The following is a 17,154-nucleotide window of genomic DNA, read 5'->3' on the forward strand; positions in this document are numbered from 1 at the left end:
TTAAGTAAGAGAAAAATATAGGTGGCTACTTATCAGAGAGTGTTGAATGTAGTGAGACATTTAATATGTAATGTTTCTAAACTTTGCTGTACTAAGATTGTAGAAGAATTTCAGCAATCAAGAAGTAAAATTCCATCTATAACTTGGAAATCCTAAGAGTCAATAAATGCATAAAAAGTTGTCTTATATTTCTAGTGTAGGAATCCTTTGGAAGGCTACCGATGAGAGAGAAGGGGAATCTTTCAGGAACTAAACCTTGCTCACAGATGAGGTCTGGTGTCCGAGGGGCATCATGTCCAGAGTTAGTGATGTACTTGTGAATATTTTTTCTACCATAAGAACTTATATTTTGGACATTGTAGAAACTAAACAACTGTTTAATGAATTTAATGCCATTGCTTTTTTGTTTGTTTGTTTGTTTGTTTGATGGGAGGGAACTCCAGAATGTTTCTGAAAGTGGAAATCGATGATAAAACAATAATCCTACCCCCTTGAGAGAAACTATGGAAACAATGAACTCATGAACAACTTATAATACTAACATTTTTCTGTAGACAGTATACCAGTAAATAAGGCTCTGCTTTTGGAACACAGTCATTTAGTTACTTATTCATGAATACTGATTTTGAGGGTTGGGCCATGTCATGGATTGAGCCTCAGTTATATTAGTTAGTTTTTCATAAGAATTCTGATACAAGTCATGGCCAAATGTGCAGGGCAACCTTTCAAACAACGATCACATCAGACACTTGGGGCAACAGATCCATTCATAATTGAGCATATAATTCCATATCTTGTCTGCAATATAGGTCCTATGATGGCTGCATGCAGAAAACTTTCTCAGATGGCTTGCCTACAGGCTCTTAGGTGCAACCATCTCTTGAGACAAAATATTCTCTAGGTGAAAAAGAAAACAAAAATTCCTATCCTTCATTCCACTTATTAACTTAAAACTATTCAGTAGATGAATGATAAACAGACTTAGGAGTGAAATCCTTCACTACAGCATTTTTCTCAGGCAAGGAAATCTAGCCTACATATTTTGTGTATTATTGTATTAGAATTAAGCAGAGTGATAGTGATTCAGATAAAACCTATCATGGAACGTGCTTTTTGTTTAAGATCAAAGTAGAATCAAAATAGGGAAATACAAAATATCATGACTACGTGGCATGCAGTATGCCATTCAAGATTTCTGACACCTAGCTTCCTGTTATGCATATACTATACCTCCTCCTCTCATTTGCCTCTGTCTTTACAGTTCTGTATATTTTATTTATTTATTTATCTATCTATCTATCTATCTATTTATTTATTTATTTATTTTTGTTAGAGACTGGGTTTCACCATGTTGGCTAGGCTGGTGTCAAACTCCTGACCTCAAGTGATCCACTCGCTGTGGCCTCCCAAAGTGCTGGGATTCCAGGCGTGAGCCCCCGAACCCAGCCTATTTTTAAACGTTTGTTATATTGTTTTATATGTGCTCAAATAGCTATAGCATAAAGCAAGAAATAAAATGACACTAAAGAGCTCAAATATTTCCTGAATAACTTTGAGCATGAAAGTTATGAATAGCTGCAAAAGGTTACAATACAGGTGTTATATGCTGGATCATGTGCACGTTTAAATCTATATTCATTCTATTTTTTAACTTCTTTCTTCTGAATGTTTACTGAATACTGTTTAAGTGACAGAATTTGCACATAATTTTCTTAAGAACTCACAAATAAAGTCACATACCTCTTCGTGAATTTTTGCTTAGAAGGGTCTCCAACTGAAAAAATTCTGCCAGTTTGAAGCAAGAATATTAACAAATTGTTTCAAGAGAGTGAAGAACCATAAAAATAGGTAGAAAGGCTGTTGAATCAGTTTCCTTTTTCAAAGGTAGGAAAACCTGCCAAGCTACCGCAGAAGAACCCTGGCCATCTGAAGGATCAGTGGAATAAAGAACTTCCTCAAAGTAATTGTAAAGATTCTAACTGTGGTGATGACACAACTGGCATTACCCAAAAATGAAAATATAAAGGCCACTCGGCTTTAACGAGTCCCATACTGTCAATGTTACAGAAGAATTTTCTTCCTGTATGTTTTGCATCTTATAGAAAATTAAAATTCACTGTGCATCAAGGGGAAAAATGCACCATATTTCAAGAGAAGACTATTTGGGGAAAACTGGCAATATTGCAAGGTTAATGGTTTCCTAGTATTGCATAGGCTATTTTTTTTTTCTTTCAAATAAAGGGTGAAAATCAAATACTGCTTGTGAAGAAATAGCATGCAACACTTGTAAGGTGGAGAGTTCTACAATGAATACAGTCAACAATGAGTCAAGCTTCACCCGCAATATGGAGAGCTTGCTACAGGTTCCATCTCTGCTTAACCATCCATGACAGTTCTTTCCAAATTTCTATGGCTCTCTAGGTTTACTCATAAATGTAGCTATTATTAATGATATTACTATAATGAAGTAAATATAGATTCCAATTTATCCTGGAGTGGCTGTAGATTATTAATACTCCTGGTATTGACTCTTGATTTTTCAAGTTTTTTTATTTTTAAGTTTCCACTCCCATCAATCACTGACAATTTTCTCGATTCCTCACATTATTTTAAAACCTTATTGTATTACATGAGATAACATTCTTATAAAATGATTATACATTTTCTTACAATGCATACCTTCCTTATTTATTTATTTATTTATTTAATTTTGAGATGGAGTCTCACTTTATCGCCCAGGCTGGAGTGCAGTGGCGCCATCTCAGCTCACTGCAAGCTCCGCCTCCCGGGTTCACGCCATTCTCCTGCCTCAGCCTCCCAAGTAGCTGGGATTACAGATGCGTGCCACAAAGCTGAGCTAATTTTTGTATTTTTTTAGTAGAGCCGGGGTTTCACCATGTTGGGCAGGCTGGTCTCAAACTCCTGACCTCAAGTGATCTGCCTACCTCAGCCTCTCAAAGTGCTAAAATCACAGGCATGAGCCACCGCGCCTGGCCCTTCACCTCTTTTTTCAAGAGCTCAGATCTTCTAGGGCAAGAGCAATATTGTTTGACTACAGAAGATTAAACTTTTATAGTCAACCAAACTCCCCATTATTTTCTTGATTCATTTAATTGTATTATTCATTCAACAACCACTATATATGTATTATGGTGATGTGAACTCCAAAGATGAGTCAGACATATATATCGGTCTTAATAACAACAGTCTTATTTGCATCCTCTCCCCATTTCCACCCACTCTTTGATTATCAATAGTTTCAGAAATTATTTTAAATGTCCCTTCTTTTTCTTTTGTCTTTCCTGAGGACACAATATGATGTTTCCAGTTTTTTTCACAGTTAATAATGAGATATGTTATCAAACACACTGCACATGACTAGCAGTGTGTTTTCCATAATTTTTTTCAATATTCTCATGCATACAAAATAGATGAAATCAACTCTATTTTATAGGGAAGCAACATTCATTCATACAAGTAAAGTGATTTGTCCAAGACCTTACAGTGAGTTAAAAAAAAGCAAATCCAAGACACATACATATGATTGTGGGACTCTGATGTTCATAGCTTTTTTATCGGAAGTCTACTTAGGACTTTATTATATGATTCCATATTCATCTTGTTACTAGTGAGTATATCATCACTTCTGTCTGTTTATTGTTTCAGGCATGTAAATTTGTATCCCATTTAGATTTTTAGGTTCTTAATGGGTAGGTCATGTATCTAAGATTGTTTATCTGTATCCTATATAATCTAACTTTGATCCTGATAAACAATAAATTTTTTACTAAATATTTATAGTTTTATTAATTTAGCAGATATTTATTTTGACAATAAAGGATAATAACCCTAAATCTATACAACATATAGTTCTATAGTCCATTTATTTTTATCTTTCATCTCAATCATTCAGTACTGAAGTAATTCAACATAGTTTGCATGATTTGGGGACTTCCACACAGAAATCCTGTATTCTAATTAATGAGATTGAAAATACATTCTGTTTCTGTTTCACTGGATGCATTTACTAGCACTCTAACAATTTTAAAAATATAATTAAATTTACATAAATGATCAAAATCATCATGAATTCACACATTTTGCTAGTATATAGAACAAGGAGTAATAAAAGTAGGTACAGTATTTATCTAATACCCAAGAATAGTATATTAAATTTTCTAATGAAATAATTTGTTATGAGAAAGAAAGCTATTGATGGCTTATCAAAAAAAATCAGTATATTGATTAGCACTTGACAAAATCATCAGTGCAGGAAGCAATAGTTAATGCCTATGTAACACCAAATTACCATTTATTACATACATTTTATCATGAATATCAAAATACCATTTATTACATACATATTTATTTATGAATAACATAAAGCAAATCTACTAGCTACCCCACTACTTCTTTTTTCTAATTGAAATTATTGGAATTAGATTTAATCTTTTTTTTTTTGTTTCTCATTTTAAATATCTGGGTTTCTGGTGAAGGCAAAGAAAAAAAGTTCAGGAGATTGAGGTCAATGTCAACTTAAGATACCACCCCACCACCACCTACTATTGTGAAATAGCTGCTTTCTTTGGTAATAATTTATCCTTATAAATCAGTAAACCTTATGAAAACCAAGTTGTGAAAACTTGGTTAAAAAATGCTATCAATTTACATTTTAGTTGCTACTTCTGCAGCCTACACACCCATAAGCCATGGATTTTCAAAGGTGTTTTAGCTTTTATTTCTTCCTCTACTTTCATTAGAGAGGAAGATAGCCCTAGCTTTCCAAAATAGGAAATTCTAATGCTTCTTTCATGGTGATTGGAGTTAATAATATTTGTGCTATCCATTTCACGTCTATTTCCCAACCCATGAATCTAAACATTGGTTTTAGGAGAGTGTGTCTTATCTTCAGTTTAGTCACAATTCAGTTTTCACTTTTAAAATTAAGTTATAATGGAATGTGCAGGTTATATTTATTAAACATTGTTTTTAATTCACACTTACACAGATGATTGTTTTCTGGAAACTCCAAAGCAATCTTTATGGTATCATACTGGATAAAAATCTGCACTGGTGCTTCCTAGATGTCCATGCACACAATATTATATCATAATTTCATGGGTGTTGGGGCATTGCACAGAAATGCTACACAACGAAATGGCAGGGATCTATAATGTTGGCATTCAAATGTGGGAGAAAAGTTGAATCAAGAGTCACAACTTCAAACAAGAAGCAGAGGCTACAGAAATTCTGAATTCAGTAAGTGTTGTCAGGGGTAGGAGGTGAGCAGAATCTGAGATGTTTCACACTTAACATTCCCTTGGGCCGGAGACTAGGGAATGACTAAGCAGGCATTGGAAAAGACCCAGGAAATGTTAAATTTCTACGGCGTGAACCTTTACAAGCTATTGAAAAGAAATGTGCAGTTTCAAAAACTTAAAAAACAGAAAAAAATCCAACTGTTCCTAAACATCTTTGATGTGTTTTGAAGCCTACAGGTAAAAAGTAGCCTTTGTTATGGAAATAACTAGGTTTATAGACACACAACACATGGCAGAACAGTGAGAAACAATACAAGTATCTGAAAGAAAACCTGTCAGTATTAGCCACGAAAATGCATCTAATTTACAGATTCAGAGATAGATTGTTGTTTAATAATTACTGAGCCTTTTTATCATTAAAAACCATATTAAATATTTTTCCATGTTTATTCATTAGAAAATAATTAAAACACTAAAATTAGGGCTCTTTCTACTGTCACTGGACAGAAGCAGAACTCCATTTACTTCACTGTTTTTCATTTGCCTGTGTACCCATTCTTCATTTGACCAAGTTTTCTGGAAGACTCTTTGATCAGAAGGTGTGAAACTCTTTCACCTAGAAGCTGATCCTGTAATTCTATTTCAACTGCTTTGTGGCAGTTGAATAACATAAGGGATGAGACTGAATAAGAGAACAAAGATTTTTGATTTCACAGAAATCTCCAGTTTTCAGAATAAAGGCCTAGAAACATAAAGGAAAAGAATGATTTCTGTGTACATATATCACATGTGCATACAAAAACCAAACTTCGTAAATTGCGTGCTCTTTTATAGTCAAAGCTGTACACTTTTCTAGAAATCGATTGCTTCGTGGAGTCAATAGCCCTTTGGAATAACTTTTTATCTGTGAATTAAGAATTGTTAAGGAATACACAGCTGTTTCATATAGACTTACATAATTGGAAAAATAGGAAAAATTTCTGAGATGTAATTCTAAAATATTAATAAAATAGCAATAGTAATTCTTATTAAAAATTCAATGTCATTTCATTGCACTCATGTCAAACAGTGAATTGCTTTCCCTAAAGCCAAATTCTTACCACAGAAATAGTTAAGTTTTAATTGAGGCAAGTTTCCCTACTTCTCTTTCAAGTCTGTCTCTGAAGTACAGATAATAGAGAAGGAGAATTCATCCACGCAGCAGTATCTGAAGTAGTAGAATTTCTTACTCCACAGCTAAGCCCGTGAGTCCAGAACACATTTTTCTTGGATACTTGTATTGTGAAGTATGATATTGCAGGTTCAGCTGGAAGGTTTCATTTGGCATTGCTAGAGATTGGACTTAAAGATGTGCTGTTAGCCTTGAACTAATATCTACTCTATGATGTAATCATAGAGACTTTTATTATTCTCCTCAATAGTGTTAACAAATTAGAAGCTCAGTGTATATTTTTCTTCACCATTTGAATATGTTTTCTTCTGAGGTGCAAAAGTGAAGAACAGCATATCAATATAAACTATTTCTAAAAATAAATCAATTAAATATATGTTCTGCTTTGATATACATCCATTGTTCATCCCATGATAGGTTTTTGAATATCTTGGGTCATTTTTATATAATTTGTCATGGTTTCCAACAAGTTTAGATTATAGTAGCCCTTGTATGGGAAGAATGGTACTGTTAATTTGCAGGGATAAATGATGCTTCACGTAGTGATTTATTACTGTATCTGAGAATAATCTCTAGAGACTAACTGATTATGTTAGAAACACTATAGATTTCCCTCTTTTGGCATAAAAGGAAATGATCCATATCTTACAAAAATGTTCTTAGCCTCATCTGTATCAAATTCATATGAAGTATGCATTCCTTAATTACAACAATCTGAGAGGAAAACCGGATCAACAGCTAAAGCAGAAGAAAAAAAAATAGCTTCTAGGACACCTCCAATTAAGCCAGTGAACCAGTGCTTTCTATTTTGAACAGATGTTACATACCTTTTCCAAGTACTGAACAGGTTTTTGTACCCACTTGGTCTATTTATATTGTACTTGGCTTGCCTTCAAACTTCTATTAAATGATAGTTTTTGAACCAAAAGGGACATTTGATTATGACAACACCATGAGCCATATTAGTATGCACATTACTTTCTTCATTAAAAAACAGGCTCCTTGCTAATGTAGGAAACTGATATTTCAACCTGGAGATAGTTAAGTGATTTCTTGTCTAAGTTTTCTATTCAATAATGCTGAATTATCCACAGATAGAATGTTTTCTGAGGATTAGTCATGCCAAATCCTACTTTTATATCATTAATATGGTTTCACTTACTGTGGGACATGAAGCTCATTTTTGGCATGAAGGCACCAAATTTTTAACCCTGACTAGGTATTGGTAAAAAAAGAGATCTTCACGGCTGGTCATAGTTCCACTTCCTGTTCGACTCTGGTGTCTTTGCTGAGGGTGACACTGAGCTGCAAGTTGCATCTGGGGTGCCTTTAGGATTCAGCACCATGGCGGAAAAAGACATTGAGACCAAAATCAAGAACTACAAGACTGCCCCTTTTGACAGCCGCTTCCCCAACCAGAACCAAACCAGGAACTGCTGGCAGAACTACCTGGACTTCCACTGCTGTCAGAAGGCAATGACCGCTAAAGGCGGCAATGTCTCTGTGTGCGAATGATACCAGCGTGTGCACTAGTCACTCTGCCCCACATCCTGGGTCACAGACTGGGAGGAGCAACGGGCTGGAGGCACATTTCCCAGGAAGATCTGAACTGGCTGTACCTCCCTCTCCTCTGTCCTCTGTCCTTCTCCCAGGATGGTGAAGGGAGACCTAGTACCCAGTGATCCCCACCCTGGGATCCTAAATCATGACTTACCTGCTAATAAAAACTCATTGGAAAAAAAAAAAGAGAGATAGAGATCTTCATTATTTACCTACCCAAACAAGAAAGCAACAAAAATGCTAGTCACAAAATTTATCTACACCTGCCCAGGAATTTTCAAGCTAGTGGAACCATATCATTTACAGAGGTACACTTATTCAGGATTTTACTTATATTTGCTCTCCTGAAGATTGATGCATGTGGTAAAAGTGTTATCAAAAATATAGAAGCCTGGGCAACATAGCGAGACTTCATCTCTGCAAATAATTTAAAAAATTAGCTAGGTGTGGTGGCATGTCCCTGTGGTCCCAGATACTCTGGAGGCAGAGGTGAGAGGATTGCTTGAGCTGGGCAATCAAGGCTGCACAATGAACTATGATCATGCCACTGCACTCCAGCCTGGTCAACGGACTAAGACCCCATCTCAAAAAAGAAAGAGTCAGTGTGTTTCTTCAGTCAACAGGGTCAATGTAACCTTATTAGTTTCTTCTAATAATGCTGGAGACTCAGTTTATCAGGCTACAGGTAGTCTGTTGGGTGCTATCCTCTGGTTTTCTCTGCTGTGACTCCATTGTAGCATCACTAATCTATCACTTGACTATATTGTTATACAGGGCCAACTCTAGGTGCCAGCTTACATAGTTTAAAGTGAGAAAATCACACTTCAAAGATGTGCATTTTCAAATATCTCCTCTTCCTTTCATTGGCCTGATTAGGGTTTCGAAAATAAAATTTGGGGTTATAAATCTAACTGGAACCTGTCCAGAAGTACTTCTCACATCACTGCCCAAGCAACTGAGGGTACTTACTACTGGCATCTCACATCCTGCAGAAAAAAGTGATAGAGCTTCTCTCCCATGCAGGAAAGAACATGGCAGCATTTTCTCATGGGAATGGGAGACCAAGGGTCAGGAGAGCTCTCTCGGATTTGGAATCATTGGGACATGACATTCTTGGGGAGAAAAAAAAGTTAGGTGGAGACAGCAAGGGAAAAGTAAGTCAAACTTCAACTTCACAGTTTTTCAGTTTCCACCAAGCAGATTTAAAGAGAAATTGGTTAATATGACAGGAATATAGGAAGAAAAACATTAACAGAAACTGCAGTATTCTAGCCTTTTTACTCTAAGTGTTCCTAAATGAACCACTTTGTTAGTGAAAAATCTAAAGGAAGGGTCTTGGTTGGGTGCAGTGGCTCATGCCTATAATCCTAACACTTACGGAAGCTGAGACACGAGGATTTCTTGAACCCAGGAGTTCAAGATCAGCCTGGGTAACACGATAAAACCCTGTCTCTACAAAAAAATACAAAAAAATTAGCTGGGCGTGCTGGTGCCCAGGTACTTGGGAGGCTGAGGTGAGGGAATCACATGAGCCTGGGAAATTGAGGCTGCAGTGAACCATGATCACACCACTGCACTGCAACCTGCGTGATGGGAGTGAGACCCTGTCTCAAAGATAAATAGGTAAATGCATACATAGATATACATGCATACATAAAAGAAGGGTATTTTTACTTCCTGGTTTTAGCAAAAAGAGAATGTACCGTTAGTGTCAACTCTTCTGTGAATATACATTCACTGCTCTAGATTATTTTAGTATTGCTCTTGAAATGTACCCCAAATATTTACATGTATTTGTCAGCATTTCAAATCATACGTCACAGATAAGAGCGATGCTGTAATCTCAGTTTCATCTACCTTGTCTGCCAATAGGCTTTTAAGAAACTGAAGTCATATCATCTCTTGATATGAGACACACTAGCCTATTTTTCCCAAAGGGACTCCACCTTCACAGTACATAGAAATAAACAGAAGATACGTTAAAAGTAGATTCTTACAGGTTAACGAAGCCAAAAAATTTAACCTGTAGTTCAGGAATATAAATTTTAAAAAGTTCCCTAGTGTTTATAACATTTGAAAACCCCTACATTGAAAAGAGAAAAGACTGTAGTCTATAAATAATCTTTGATGTGTTTCCAAATTGTATGAATAAAAGAATATTAACTGAATTTTCTAAATGCTATCTAATCTTGAGTAACTATTAGTGAAAACTCCCTCTAGAATCATAGGTTATAGAGAGATGACATAGTAAATCTGACGTTTATAATTCGTGTAACTACTGCTGGTTAACCTGAACCAATATTATAACAAGAGAAAAAAATTATTAGTAAAATAATTAAAACAATGCTTGCATTTTATCTCCAAGTATAATCATTTGTTAACTGTCTTAGTTAAGTAAATATATGACACAAATTGTTTTGTAGAATTTTAGGTAAAATGAAATAGTCTAAATTAATCCCTAATAAACTATATATCTAGCATAGTGCCTAACATTAATATTTGTTGAATCAGTTAATAACAATTAATTTGCTTGTAACTATTTCCCATTGATAGATACTTGAATAATTTCAATATTTATGTTTGTAAAATAGTAAAGACAACAATAGAAAATAAACTAAAACTCATTTGTCTATATGAAAGCTAACAAAACATTTCATGAAAATCTGTTTATTTTATGGCTCAAACTAAAATTTTTGAGAGCAGCCAGGTCTTTCTATAAATTTAAAATTATACTTATTGAAAAATAGAAATATTCTTATTTTACCATGAGCTCAAATTACTGTATTAAGAGAGGGACTTATTTAAAATCAAGCAAGTGGCTGACATTAGCAATGTAATAAAGGAAACGTTATAAGGCATGGATGATCTAAAGATTTTTTCTTACTGTACATAAGCAATTTCCACCTTTATCTCTCAAGAACATAGTTATCATTCATAAGGCTTTTAAATAATTTAATACAGCATATACAGAGGCAATCTTGCTAAGATGCAGATTCTAATTCATAGATCTGTGAATGAGCCTGAGATTCTGAATTTCTAGCAAACACACAGGCGACACTGATGCTGCTGCTCTGCAGATCCCATTTTGAGCACAAGGATTTAATACACCTGGAAAAGGTATTGAATATGGATGCCAGCAATTTAGATACACATTCCAGATCCCTGGCGATCCAATTGTGTTATCAGATGCAATCTATTCATCTATTCTGGACATTTGTGTTGCTATGTATAAAATAAGGGAATTGGGGTATGTCACCAAGGTTTCTTGAAGTTCTAAACTTAGATGTGTATACCATTCTATTTCATTCTCTAAACATCCCATTGATTTGTTGTGTCTTGTTTCTCTACTCATTTTAATAGTAACATACACCAAGGAAATAGGTTGATGAATTTGTGCCAAGAACTCTGGAAGGACTTTCTCTCCATAAAGTCCTTTGCCCATTTCTTCAAGAGCCATGCAGAGCCTCTGCTGTCTAGACAAGACACCTCAGCCTCCAGCTGCTTCCAACCTGGCTCCAAATGGCTTCAGTCTCAGAGAGGTGCTTGGCGGGCCTACTGGCCTCCAGCTTCTCCATGCAGCTGTTCACAGTTGATAACGAACAGAGTCAATAATCTTTTATTTTTTTTACCACCCTAGGTTTCTATCAAGCACAATTCACTTTTTGGTTGTTGACTACAGATAAAAAGACGCATACCAGGTTATATATTGTAACTTCATTTGCCAAGCTTCAAAATTGTTGTAGTAACCTTGACAAGCTAGTAGTGACTTGAAAGACTAGGACACGTATGCCATCAAAGGCACTCTATTAGAATGTGTGTATACTATTTATGCTATTGGAATGCAGTTAGAGTTTGCACACCTATACCTATATTTTTCTAAAATACGATTTAAAGTCACCGTCACAAAAAATATCTTTAACTCTAGGGAAGCAGCCCCCATTGAATATTTCTATGTTGTCTTATTCTCCAAAAAACTTATTAAATGAAAAGCATCACTCTATATTATTATAAACAGTTCTATCAGTTATCGCTTTCCCTTAAATAATGATAAAGCTGATAACTTTTAGTATACCAATGTAATTAGACTTTTCTGAAATCAAGCTTTTTTTGAAAACAAATTTCATTAACTCACAACATACAAATGTGAAATAAGGATTTTAGTTTTATGAACTGTGTGTTTTTTCAGCTTCATTCTTAATAATTATTCTTATAATGCAGTGAACAAGTGACAGCTGAAACACATTGAACAGAGTTCAAAAGTAACCAGGAATGGATAAAGCAAAATTTTCATCCTCTTTACTATCATGTTATAACATCTAGTTGATATTCAGATTTGAGTAACCACACAGTATCAGAATATCTTTGACGATTGTTTTTATATAAAGCAGTGATAGATATAGTCCTTGGTTTTAATACTAATCTACAATTGAACTTTCAATCATTAACAGTTGGAAATTTAAAATTAACTTAAAAATCAGCATTAGAACACTAGTAAACAGGAAAGTGATTGCTACATGTTAAATCTATAACTTCACATATCAATACAAATTTTCAACTAATCCAGAGTAGAATTGTCAACAAGAATGTCCTGGAATACTTTTCTATGTGTCTGCAATCAGGGTGCTGAGTAAAATTCTGCTGGACTAGACCCATATTATGAGTGAAAGCTGGGCTGGTTGTGGTGGTTCATGCCTATAATCCAAGCACTTCGGGAGGTTGAAGCAAGAGGATTGCTTGAGGCCTGGAGTTCAAGGCTTCAGTGAGCCATGAGTGCACCATTGCACTCCAGCTTGGGCAACAGAATGAGGTCCTGTCTCTAAAAATACTACTACTAATAAAATAAAAGTGTAAGGCACTGTTAAATGGCAAAGTGTAGTTGAATAGCCACCTGCGGGCAGAACTGGAGAAAATCTTTATGAATCTACTAGGAATTCAAACCAAATGGCATTATTAAGCCATTCTGGGGAGAAACAGAGAAGCTAGCAGGTTACTCTGATGTTCATTTCTCAAGAGATTCCCGCTAAAGACATAAGCAAGAACATCAACATCCAATTTGGATGATTTTTATTTCCTTCTCTTACCTAATTGCTGTAACTAGGACTTTCAGTTGTATGCTGAATAAAAGTGGTGAAAGTGTATATAATTGTCCTGTTTGTTTGCTTGTTTGTTTTGAGACAGTCTCGCTCTGTCGCCCAGGCCCGAGTGCAGTGGCACAATCTCAGCTCACTGCAACCTCTGCCTCCTGGGTTCAAACAATTCTCCGTCTCAGCATCCCAAGTAGTGGGGACTATAGGAGCCCGCCACCACACCTGGTTATTTTTTATTTTCTAGTAGAGACTAGTAGTCACTATGTTGACCATGCTGGTCTTGAAATCCTGACCTCAGATGATCCTCCCATCTTGGCCTCCCAAGGTGCTGGGATTATAGGTGTGAGCCACCATGCCTGGCCCTGTTCCTGGTCTTAAAGAAAAAGCTGCTAGCTTTTCCCCATTCAGTATAATGTCAGCTGTAGGTTTGCCATATACGGTTTTTATTGTGTTAAATTAAATACTTCCCATGTCTAGTTTGTTGAGACTCTTTCTTGTAGATGAGTCCTAGGGTGTTTGTTGAGTGTGGTGCATAGGCTGTGGTTCTGGGTGGATTCAGCAGCATGGTCTTCATGCAGTTTCTTCAGCTGTAATTTTCATCAGTACAGTCTGCGATTACCCAAGTGGCCTAGGTTACAGGAGTTTGTGAAGGTGTTGGCGTGGTTTTGATGGAGACGAAGGTGCCACGCTGATTGTTGGGCTGGGCATGTATTTGTGTGGAGGACCCTCAGGCTGTCCCATGTGGTCTCCTGGGAAGTGGAGTCTACCAGCCAACTGGCTGTAGGGTTGGGTGCAGGTATGTGGTGGTATATCCAGGAGGCTGGCCACTGCCACACTGGATTTGCTCTTGGCCTGAGTGTTGGCCTGCACAGGCGCCATGGGACTGGGTGGCTGCTGCAGTCTCTCCAGGAAGGCAGGGCCCCTTTCAGGCCAGGGGTGGCTGCGTGTGAATGTCTCTAGCAGGGTAGCCATGGAGTGGGGTTGGGCAGTTGTGCAGCACTCTCTGCAGTGAGGTGGGACTTGACCAGATTGGCTGCCAGGCCAGGAGCGGGCAGGTGAAAGTACAGTGGGCTGGCTAGCTGCTTGAGGCCACACCATTGTGCAGGTCCATATGGGTACTCTCCAGTGCACTTCCTCAGTCACTCCAGGTAAAATACAGTGGTGTGTTTGTTGCTTTGGGTTTCTGTGTTGATGGCAGGATGGGGGTCTGGGGTGTGTCAGTCAACTCTAGTTGGCCCCTGTGCTCACATCACCAAGATATTCTTGAGGGAATCTTAATGTTTAAACTATTGTAAGACATTTATGTATAAAATAAAATAGAGACTCATGCCTGAAATCCCAGCACTTGGGGAGGCTGAGGCAGTAAGATCACCTGAGGGCAGGAATTCAAGACCAGACTGGGCGATATAGAGATATCCCATCTCTACAAAAAATGATGCAAAAAATCAGCTGGGCATGGTGTTGTGGGCCTCTAGTTCCAGCTACTTGGGAGGCTAAGATAGGAGGATGGCTTGAACCTGGGAGGTGGGGGCTGCATTGAGTCCTGATTACACCACTACGCTCCAGCCTGGGTGACAGAGCAGAGTCTTTATCTCAAAAATAATAGTAATAACAATACAATGAAGTGGCAAATGATATTTTGTGATAGTAAATTTTTCATAAAAATATGTGATTATAAAAGGTAGAGTGTATTAATGATGCATTTTATCGGTAGTATAATTTTTCATATTACAGCCATGTGTCACTTAATGGGAATACATTCTGAGAAATGTGTCATTGTGTGATTTCATTTTTCTGTGACATCACAGTGTGTACTTACAATAACCCAGGTGGTATAGGCTCTATGGTGTAGCCTATTGCTCCTAGACTACGTGTAGACTAGTAAGCGTGTAGCACATTACTGTAATGAATACTGTAGGCAACTGGAGCACAGCGCTATTTGTCTATTTAAATCTATCTAAACAAAGAAAGAAGAAAGCAAAACACGGTATTATAATATCAGGGGCCCACTGTTGTATACGTGGTCTGTCATTGACCAAAATGTTGTCATAAGGTGCATGACCTCCTTTGTACAATTTAAATATGAAAGAGAAAGTTAGCAGCATATCGGAAACCTAGTTGTCATACACAAGCAATGAACACGATTCATTTATTTTTGATAGCCTTCCAGTCTTAACATTTTCTAGCTGTTTCTTAATTTTATTTCCTAGGCTGAAAACCAGGGATCGTGGTTAAAACCCCTCTTTCTGTGTTCTAGCCTCCAGGCACTGGAGTCACAGCACAGTGGTTCCACTGCATCCAAGGGGCTCCATTGTTACTGCTGAGTGATGAGAAGAAAAATTTTAAACTCTGTGTCCTAAAACTCTCCATCTTTTAAGAAGAAGTAATAATAATAGTGACTATATTGTTGTCATGAGGATTCCATGAGTTAATAAATAAAATTATTTTCACTACTTATTTTGCACTAAACACTTCTTACATACTATTTTATAGATACCACCTATGCTTTTATTCTCTAATAACAATTTGAAGATATAATTTGAAAAAACATAGTTAAAATAATTTTATGGCACTTAAGAGTAGACTCTTCATCATTCAGTTTTTCAACAAATATTTATTGAGTGGCGACTGAGTCACTTTTTAATACTGGGAATACAATCATGAACTAAAAGCACTCAGTGAGTGGTAATTTTTCTGAAATAAAGAAGTATATGTAAAGAATAGATAGGTAACGATGAGGGAGGTCCAAAGTTAATGCAAGGAACTAAAGAAAGGTAAACAAAGAACTTTGTGTGACAGTGGCATTTGAGCGGAGATCTGAATGACATGAGAGAGACAACTATGCAAAGATCAGCTGCAGGTTTAGTGTAGTGGAATACACAAGCAAAGGATCAGCTGGAGATTCTGGGTGGTATTCCAAGCAAAGGGAATCACAAATTTTAATGTCCTTGACACAGGAATGAGATTTTCACATTCCCCACCAAGAAGACCCATGTGGCTGGAGCAGAACAAGAGAAAGGACAAAACAGAGAGTGGTAGCAAATGAGGACAAAGGGGTGCCAAGACTAGATCCTGCACAGCCTAATGACATAGTGTAGGAACTTTGGTGGCACGTGTATAGGGTGTGAGAGAACAGAGAAATCATGGAAGACACCACGACAGTTACTCTAATTACAATACAATCAAGGTATATCAGATAATAGTAAAATGATATTGAAAAACACAAAATCTATAGGATTTTCAATCATAGACTCAGTTCTGTAAAGGGAGGGAAATTTTAAATTCAAAATAATTCCAACATCAATCTACAGAATATTATTATTAAAATATAGCAAGCTGATTCTTCTTCTAAAAACATAAAAAGTAAAACACCAAGAATACCCAAGAGAATTTCAAATAATTGAGATAGATTGAAGAAGATATCTTATCAGTTAGAACACCTTATTATAAACTCATATTTCTTAAAATAACATGGAATTTTCTTAATGGAACAGAATAAAAATACCAGACACTTTTCCTACTTCCGTGGAAATGTCAGCACTGTTTCATGAATTGTGCTGAAGCAGGTAGCCGTTCCTTATGTACAAAGAAAAAAATTACTACCCCTTAGTGCTCAACAGAAAAATAATTACGTATAGGTTAAAATAAACTAAACATTCTAAAAGAAATACGAGGACCATTTTAACAACATCAACAAAGGAGATCTTTAAGAGGGGATTAAAAATATCAAAATGGGCCAGGCGCGGTGGCTCACACTTGTAATCCCAGCACTTTGGGAGGCCGAGGCTGGTGGATCACGAGGTCAGGAAATTGAGACCATCCCGGCTAACACGGTGAAACCCTGTCTCTACTAAAAATACAAAAAATTAGCTAGGCGTGGTGGCGGGCGCCTGTAGTCCCAGCTACTCGGGAGGCTGAGGCAGGAGAATGGCGTGAACCCGGGAGGCGGAGCTTGCAGTGAGCCGACCTGGTGCCACTGCACTCCAGCCTGGGCGACAGAGCGAGACTCTGTCACACACACAAAAAAACTATCTATCTATCTATCTATCTATCTATCTATCTATCTATCTATCTA

The 17,154-nt window shown here is 36.8% G+C and overlaps 1 protein-coding gene and 1 pseudogene across 2 annotated transcripts in view; one reads left to right on the forward strand and one right to left on the reverse strand.

Annotated features, from left to right (window-relative positions):
- GALNTL6 (polypeptide N-acetylgalactosaminyltransferase like 6) overlaps nt 1-17,154 on the reverse strand; it is a 1,222,618-nt gene that overhangs the window by 1,097,614 nt on the left and 107,850 nt on the right. The window lies entirely within an intron of this gene.
- Nucleotides 7,710-8,178, forward strand: LOC111553919 (annotated as a pseudogene). Its single transcript, XR_002735116.3, has one exon. The product of XR_002735116.3 is annotated as a cytochrome c oxidase subunit 6B1 pseudogene (transcript).

Source organism: Piliocolobus tephrosceles, chromosome 3 (genome assembly GCF_002776525.5).
Source record: "Piliocolobus tephrosceles isolate RC106 chromosome 3, ASM277652v3, whole genome shotgun sequence".
NCBI lineage: Eukaryota > Metazoa > Chordata > Mammalia > Primates > Cercopithecidae > Piliocolobus > Piliocolobus tephrosceles.